Below are 9,410 nucleotides of genomic sequence, written 5' to 3'. Positions count from 1 at the left end.
CATTGTGCGTTTAAAACAACCTCGGAGTCTTTTTAGCTTAATGCTCACAACTATGCAAAACACTATTGACGTGCTACTGAATAGCATCAGCAAGGGAAGTCAACCTCAAAATTCTCGTGACGATAATATGTTATTTGGCACGACAAGTTTAAACACAATATAGTGATTAATATTGCATTTGTGGAATGTGATTTTAGCACAATAATAAATCTTTACAAAAATAAACAATAATCCATCTGAGGGGGGGCCATTTTGTCACTTTCTGTCGACTGAAAGTGACATCACATAGCGAATGTTGCTTAGCTTAATGCTCAGGATAATGTAAAACACCACTGACGTGCTAACGAATAGCATTAGCGATGCAGCGCTTTCATCCTTAAAAAAATGACATCAACCTCAAACTTTTCTTGACAATAATATGTTCTGCGTGGCACCGCAAGTCCAAACACAATATTCTGATTAATATTACGTGTGCGGAATGTGAATTTAGCACCATGATACGTCTTTTTAAAAACAAAACAAAAATCCATCTCAGGGGGCGGCCATTTTGCCACTTTCTGTCGACTGAAAGTGACATCACATTGCGAATGTCACGTGACAAAACTCCGTCAACAGGTGAGTCGTGATTGGTTATGATCCATTTACCCAAGTAGATTAATTTACAGAATTAGCACATACGCTTAATTAGTAATTAATATATTCCGTTCCAGTGCGCGCATGATTCTACTTCAGGTTTTGGCACCTCCGGGTCTCCATTACCAGTCTCCAGCGGTTCCGGCGAGAGAGAGAGAGAGAGAAAGAGAGAGAAGGAGATTGGAGCAAGCGTCAGCCTCAAGATTCTCTCCGAGGTCCTCCCACCTCCTCCGAACAAACCCAGCTGGCCCGGCCCGTCTCGGGAAGGGAGGGGAAAAAAGACCGGAGCTCATTTGAATGATCCGACGAGGGGCGGCTGCGTTCACTCTGCCCCGGAGAGAGTGCAACTCAACTGCGGAGAGCATCGAACCGGACCGGAGAACCGAACGAGCGGATACAATTTGGACTCCCAAAGTCGGGGTGACTCCCTCCCACCTTCCCCGCATGTGTGGCCATGTGCCGCCGCGTGACATAGACTCTTTTGTGGGCTGTGTTTTGGACCGGGGGACAGGTGGTGCTGAAGTCTGGGACGCAAACGCTCACAGCCCCCCCTCTCTCCAACACCCCCCGGTGGTTGTCAGGCCGGCTAACGCACTCCCGGCTCGGCATAGACAGGTGCGACGGGGAGGAGTTGTTTGGACCGAACTCCCTTGGCGATCACGCGGATTTTTCCCTCCAATAAAGCGGAACACATCCTCGGAACAACTCCGAACGTTTTCTATCACTTCGGGCTAATCAAGGTAAGTGAGAGCAACTGCCGCGCTCCACGTTTTGTTCTGATTATTTATGTTGATTTAACCCTCCTAATGTGCAATATCATTACTGTCCTGCATCCTTCTGCTTATTTTTTTTCCCTCCTCAATTTCTTACTGCGTAGCTCGCAGCCACGCACTAAACGAGTCCAGATTCTCTCGCCGGACTCCTTACAAAACACATAAAAGCTGTGATTTATTCATGCAATTGTCGCGGTAGCGCTGATTAAAATTAAAACCACCCACAGCCAGCCAGTTTTTTTTTTTTTTTTAATTGAGACGCCTGGGATTTAACCTGCAGTGCTTGCCCTTTCGCCCCATGTATTATGCAATATGCTCATTATAAACTGTTCAAATTAATGCGGGGGAAACTTGAAAAAAAATCGTAGTCCAGATGTATTTGAGCGATGTGTCAAATGTTTTGTTGTGTTTGCTGGTTTTCGATGCCCATTGGCCGCTTGGGTGTTTTGTGCCAGCCTCTCATTCATTTGTGTCCACTGTAGAGGGCACTGGATTTTGGTTGATATATTTGGATTTGTGTGACAAAATTCTAGTGTCCTTACTTGAGGACGACCCGGCCTTTCCGGTGAGGTCTCGTGTTTGGGTGGGAAGCATTTAACTTTGGTGTCCCGCTGAGACAAAATGGACACAAGAGTGGACACAAATGGATAGACAGGAAGATGTTAGATCTGTTTAGCGTGTCAAATAATCTCAGAGGAGTTACGATAAATAAAATACTGAAATTTGTATGGATATTGTAACACACATTTGTTGAATCTTTTTATTTATTTTTTTAGCACTTTATAGAGCAGTTGTTCTCAATCTTTTCTCAATGATTTCATGCCAGTGAGGCCAAACCAGCATAAAGCAATTTTGAGTGCAGCTTCTCTGCATTTTTTTCACTAGCCACCAGGGGGCAGTCCCCCAGTAAGCAACAGAAGAAGACTGAAAGTGTTGATTTTGATTTTGAACTGTTATTTAACTCGCCATCAGGGGACACTCTATACTAGTAAATACAACCTGGGGTGTTACTGTTGTGTTGGTGCAGTATTCTCTCTCTTTTTTTTTTAAGATATGCACACATTCAGCCGTGAAGGTGCGGTGTTGATGTAACCAGGAAGTTTTGGGGAAAAAAAGTTTTAAATATGCATTTCTAATGTTGCAAGCTGCAGTTTATAGTTTGCTCCAGCCTATACATGACAAAAACAGATTTTCAGTTCAATTTTTGTTGATGTGGCTTGTAGTCTTATAAACTTAAAAATAAAGACATACTATCTTTTGAAAAGGAGCACCCAGAACACAATTTAATAATAAGTTGCATCATGCTGCATTTAATTTACTCTCAATTTGAAAATATGTAGTTCCTTTCACTGCAAGGAAAAGCATTAAATTACTTTGTTGATACCTGCAGAAACCATATTGGAAACTCATTGTACCCCCTTGAAGTGTCTTCAAATACCCCCATCAACAGAAATTGCACCTGAAAAAACAGAGGTCCCCTGCAATACTTTACCCATACAAATATATCAATAATTTTGACAAATAGGGCCCAGGATGTATGCTTTTGCATTAAAGTGTCTTACAAAGTGTAATATTTCATCCTTAAGAGATTCCAGAAAGATGGCGCGCCATTCATTTTATTTTTTCAGAGCTGTCATCTCCCTCGCCTTTTTAGTGTTCCTTTAAAGGAGGAAAAAAATGCAAAGTTACACAAGCAATAACCAAATTTCAACGTCCCATTGAAAATTCTTTTTGATCATCCTATATGTAATATAACTCTAATGCAATTTATTACGTTGGAATTTCGATTTGTCCACCAGGTGGTGCTATTTCCACCCATTCAAAGCATGCGGCAACAACAAACTTTAAATCGATTACTGCAATTTGTGCCAGTTATTCGTGTTCATCTTTTCTGCGTTCATTATTTCATTACTGTACTTCCAGGGGGCTTTTCCCCGAGAGCCACTGTAAACTAGCTCCTCTTCTCTTTAACTTTCCTCATTGGCCAGCTGCACGCTAGCTTTCTTTTTATAGTGGCTCCCCTGTTTCAAATTCAAATGGCTTTTCATCCATTTGCCTTTTGTCCATCCCCGAGGTTTGTGGACTGGAAAGGGAGACAAGAGGAGTAAGTGGAGCCCCCAAAGGGCTTTGGAGCCCGAGTGTGAGAGAGAGAGCAAAGAAGTAAACTCAGCCAAGGGAATGACACCACCTAAAAACGGCCATTCTGTTGCACGGAATGCGTCAATCAGTCTTGGCTGGACAAGAGTCTTTAAGTCTTTTTTTTTTTTCTCAATTCATGCCTTTTCTTTTCCTCCTTTGGTCTGCCACCCAAATGAATGTCAAATAGCTAGATAGCTATCGAGATGGACAGATAGCTAGCAAGTTGGCATGAGGACAGATAGCTAGCTAGCTAAATAGCAAGTGAGCTAGATGGACTGATATCTTATAGGTTAGCATTACATGAGATATGGGTGTTGCGTTTTGCAATGTCAATATTATTGCAATATTCAAAATTTACATAAATAAGTGACATTTTTATCATATATATTTATATATGTCTGTGTATATATATGTATATGTGCATGTATGTACGATATACAGTATATACTCAGTGTTCCCTCCAACGGAATTTTCATGCACGTTTTACGTGGGTACCTGCATTTTTTTAAAATGTGAAAAGTCTTCGCATTATACATATTTAAAGCAAATATTACTGCAGTACGTACATGAATTTACTTAAATTATTCAACCTTATACGGTATGTTATCCCTCCACATCCATTTGGGGGTAGTCTCACGGAGAGCCACGGTTATATTAGCTATAGTTATATTAGCTATAGTTAATTAGCTATCTAGCTAATTATCTAGGTAGATAGCTTGCTACCGTACTTCTGATGAGCTAGCTACCTGTACATCTATATAATGAGCAATCTATCTAGCTAATGTACTAGCTCATTTGCTAGAGGGAAAGCTATCCATCTAGATTATGCGCTAGCTCATTTGCTAGATATGCGGCAAAATAGATAGCCAATTAGCGAGGTAATTAGCTAGATAGATAGATAGCTAGATGGACTACTGCATTGGTAAATAGATATTATTCTGATTAATGATATGGATTTGGCTTTTTCTTTTTCTGGTGGCACACTGTTTGGGACGGAAGTTCCACTTAATTTAAAAAAAGGATATGATGTTCGTCTGCCATTATGAATATATTTTGCTGCATACATAAATTAATAAACGGAGTCACGAACCTGGCGATGAAAAGAAACAAACTCTTAACTCAAGGTAGCGCCGTACTGCCAAGTAATAGCATACCGCTATTACTTTGTCGCGTGTCTTTCACGCCACCACTTAATTGCAAGAGACATTTTATCAGAGGGACGAATGAATAGACAACAGAGGAAAATACCCGCCTGCTCGGATCTCTGATCTCCTTACGGGTTTTAATTTTTTTAAAAGCAACAAACGCTGCAGAAGAAACCCCGCCGTGGCGTTTGAACTCCTCCAATCAACAATGCCCTTTTTACATTCAATATTTTGACAGACTAGCATAGAAACAAATATAAAAGACATGTGCTTGACGGAACAGATTTTGAACCCTGCCTCAGTATAAACACATCCAACTGAAGGCTTCTGTCAAGGTTTAATTTCTTCTCAGAACCCTGCAAATGGATGTTTATTTTTTTTTATTTCCGCAGGAATTACATTAATAATCCAAAACCCCGTAGGATGCTCTCCTACTGCCGTAAGAAATGACTGAACAATTGCAAGACATTTTCATTTCAAAAGCCTGTTTTCATCTAAGTGTGTTAACAAGGGGGCTGTGACCAGGTTGGACACTTCCGAGGTCCCTGCGCTTATTACAGTTTTTTTGCCGGGATTTCGCTTCTGTGCTTCTCCAGCCCGATCCTAACAAAGTGCTCAGCGGAGCTTGGATAATCCGGGCCAAGCGGTGCCCGGCGCTTCATTGTAAAGTTAGCTAATTTGAGGAGCTCCGCAACACGTCTCCCTCCATGCGCTCCCCTGAGACATCCTGGCCGTCTTGGTCGATTGTTGCAGTGTGCGGATAGTAAACCTGCGCTATCGCTGGGATTTTGAAGGGAATTCTTCATTTGGAGTTGGCGCTACGTTAGCAGTCGTTTGAAGGCCAACGTAACATCTTTGCTAGTCTGTCTATTGAGTTTCTCCATATTTTTTAGCGTTAAACTAGCTGACGATCATAGTTTGGCATCCCAAACTAGGCCACGCCCCTTGAAGGGACATTATGCACAATTATGATTGTGTGGCTTCTCGATTCATTTCTTGCAACCCCCCAGGAAAGAGAAACATTTTTACATTCCCCCCAGTAGCTGTGGGGACTATACGTGAGATCATTATACAATATATGACAATTGTATTAATATACTTAAAATTGTATAAATTTTCTCATTAACATTCAATCCCAGGGACATATTTTCACGTTTTTTTCAATCACATATACTTCAGTTTTGATAGAATACTTAAGTTAGAATACTTAAGCATCTGGAAATTAATGTCTTTAATGTACTTATTAAGTATGGATTTACAGGTAATAATAATGTATGTGGGATTTAATGTCCAGACTCTTAAAAAAAAACGTGAAAATACGTCCCTGGCATTGAATGATTTAACAACAGAACAAAGCCATTTAAATCAACTTTAAGCAACTGTTTACTTTTAAAGGGTTTATATAGGTTACGGCTTATTCTGAATATGAAAAAAATAGCTTTAAATGTATGAAATAATAAAAAAATAGAAATCTCAATCCTTATTCAAACAAACATAAAAAAGAATAACTATATATATATATTAATCTAGGACAATAACACCAATATCTTAAATATTTTAATATGAAGAAAAAGGTATAAAGCATTATTCAGATTTTTTTTTTTTTTGTTCGGGATCACCGTTTATAGCTGTGTTTTGACGTTTGGGGGTTTTGGCTTAGCGCTGCTGCGACATTAATGCCGTTTTATTACATCATCCTTGTGCCTTACTCTCCAGGCATGACTAATCGATTCAAATGTTCAGCAAATGTGACAGTTGGATTAAGCATAAACTCTCTGGGTTGGAGAACGTTAGAAGGAAGTCGCCATTCATTTCATATACTTTTAAGGGGAAGGAAAATCTATATCAAGATATAGTGGACCAGTCAAAAGTTTGGAAACACCTTCTAAGTGTTTCTCCGTATTGTTTCGCCACTTAAAAACTTCCTGAAATATCTGCATAATCAAATTTATTATGATGAGCTATCAATGTAGGTATTTGGTTGACAAAATTCTTTTATAATAGAGGTGATTTTTTTTTTTTGCCCAGATAATAGCTTTGCACAGTCTTTTTTTCCGTCTGCTCAGGTCACTAGGGAGCTGAAATTTCTCAAATAGACTTACATACAAAATTATGGAGTAGATGGAGTGAATAGAAGAATATTCAAGTGTTTTTTTTTTTTTTAACTTTCAGGAAGGAGACACGTGCGTCCCGCAAAGCCAATGGACTCAAATGTTACAATGAGCTCTGTGTTTTGGGGACGCCAGCAGTCACCCCCACCTTTCGCTGCCAAACAAATGTGGCAACGAATGTAGCCGACATGTAAACAGGTGCTTTGGCACGGGGCCGCTCACTTTCGCCACCCGTGTAGTTCAACAAGCGTTGCGTCCCGGGCGAACGCCGCAGCGTACTTACGGCGTGGATCCATGTTCTTGGAAATGCCGTCCGACTTAAACAACCTCCCTCGAGTGCCTTTATTGATTGAATTCTCCTCGCCGCTACCGCATATTAGTCCACTTTGCAGCTTTACATCCCCCAAACATTTCATATTTTTGGCCCGTTACAGAATACGCATTTCTCTTCGCATGTAAAGTCTCATCGGGAGTTTTGGTTGTCTTTGCATTTTTCCGCCTCGTAAAAGACAAAAAAAAAAAAAAAAAAGACTTTTAGGATTCCAAAGCTGTCCGTCCAGAATGAGTATCCGCTTTTACTGTGGCTAATCCCCAGGCCCTTCTGTCAGCATTTTTTGCAGCGTTCACTTGAAATAAGGCAAATGAAATGCAAAAGAAAATGGCCGTAACGCTAGGAGTAAGTCAAGAAAATAGGCCTAGCTTTTTCTCCCTCCAAAACGAGCCATTAGAGGAAACATTCACTATGAATATATTGCCGACAGAAACTTGATGATACTCTGTTTTTGCAGGGTTTGGGTCAAGGTCAAAAGTATTGGGACACTAGTAATGTACGACGATGGTGCCAAAGTAGTAATTGGAGTGATTGAGCTCAATTTCCTATAAAGGAGTTTAGCCTGGGTTGTTAGCAGAAGTTAGAGTCTTCTATGCATGTTTTTCTCGAGCTCATAAATGCATGACAGTCACTACAAGGTGGGCTGCAACTAATGATTGTTTTAAAAATCGATTCATCTGCTGATTATTTACTCAATTAATCGGATTAAAATAAACTTTATCAAATAAACTTATTTTTTCATATTACAATGCAAAAACACTTTCTTAAATGATTTGGGCGCTGGTTTGGTCCCTAATGTTAGAAAATTTAAAAAGTCAATCATTGTTTTCCAAATTAGTCTGTTATTTTGTCAATTAATTGAGAATGTTTTGTTTCATATCCCCTGATTTAAAAGAAAAAACATGAAAAAAAGATTAATGGATGAATTGGATTAAAAAACTTTTTGAATCATACCCCCTAAAAATGAAAGCGAAGAAAACGCATGACCACTTCTTTCATTTGGTGTCTGGTTTTATCGGCGACGGAACATCGGCAAAAATGTTCATCGTTTTCCAAAATAAAAGTAGATCTTTTCAAATGACTTTTTAGTATTTCATCACAATGCTAACCAGTCAGCTTTCGTAGACTAATAAAGAAATCTGAAAATTCCCCGTCAAAACTGCAATTCTGCACAGAGACAGTTTAGGTCTCCTAACGATTAATCGACTCAGGCTAGATTCATCGCTGAATCTTATGCTTTGCCAACCGGTGCATTTTTATTTTATTTTACCACCATTTTTTTTTTGCTTGTAACTTAAGTTTTAATGTAATTGAAGCAAAAAAAAAAATACACATGCCATTATCGCGCAAGCGCTCATAAGTCTTTAAGATGCAAAGCTAAGACTCAAGGCATGAAAGTGGTCTAGCCCCGCCCCCTATTGATACGATGGATTGGTTTTAATGGATGAAGAGGTGCACCTAAGTCAGATTGACAAGGTTGGCTTGTGAAGTCTGCTGAGCTGCACAGTGAACTGTCAGCTCAGCTTCTTTCTTTGTCAACCCCCCCCCCCCCCCCCCCCCCACACACACACACACACACACACACACACACACACCGTTTCTCCCTTCACACGTTCCGTCATTACACTGGACCCATGTTGCTTATTAAAACAGGCTTTGTAAAGTCTTCCTTGGCGCCTGTTCTCACGCCGCCTGTCAAGCAATTGGAGAGCGTCCTATAACATCACTTAGGGGATGCGAAAAAGAAAAAAAAAAAGATTCGCTCACAGTTCTCCAAATTCGTAGCAAAGTACTTCAAGCTGTTGGTTTGTCCCTCGCAGCCGCCGTAGCGAAGCGGCGAAAGAAACGTTTGATGTTTAAAATTGGAAATGCCAATTTCCAATTTTTTTAGATTTTTTTAAGGCCTTTCGACACACTAACAGGAACTGTACATTTTTAAATTAAGCGCAAATTAATTGGAACATGAAGATAGTTATTGCTTTGTTGTGATTCCGTTGCAAAAGATGTCTATTTAATGCATTCCTCAAATAGCAAGGGGGGGGGGTCAGGTGATGCCCCTTATTTTAGGCCTATTGATGCATGTTTTTTTTTTCAGTTTTAAACTAACTAGATATAACTATACTTATTTCTTTTTTTTATTTATAGTTGACACAGCGAGTGGGCGGTTGCCGTGGGAGCTTTTCTCTGTCCTACAGGTGGCTTTGCAAAATATAATTGAGAAGCACTGAGTTAATGACAATCTTCCAGCAAAGAAAAACAAATGTCACACATCTAGCTT

The 9,410-nt window shown here is 39.9% G+C and overlaps 1 protein-coding gene across 1 annotated transcript in view; it reads left to right on the top strand.

Moving 5' to 3' along the window:
• Positions 1-945: 945 nt before the first annotated feature.
• The window catches only part of sema6bb (sema domain, transmembrane domain (TM), and cytoplasmic domain, (semaphorin) 6Bb), a 157,776-nt gene continuing 149,311 nt past the window's right edge, over positions 946-9,410 (top strand). The window contains exon 1 of the mRNA XM_088426577.1: positions 946-1,373. The gene's annotated coding sequence lies outside the window, so the exon portion shown is untranslated. The remainder of the gene's footprint in view (positions 1,374-9,410) is intronic.

Source organism: Hippichthys cyanospilos, chromosome 10, assembly GCF_059441005.1.
Source record: "Hippichthys cyanospilos isolate Australia breed blue-spotted pipefish chromosome 10, RoL_Hcya_1.0, whole genome shotgun sequence".
Classification (NCBI taxonomy): Eukaryota; Metazoa; Chordata; class Actinopteri; order Syngnathiformes; family Syngnathidae; genus Hippichthys; species Hippichthys cyanospilos.
Note: the sequence above shows the minus strand (reverse complement) of the source record. Positions and strands in the feature narration are given on the sequence as shown.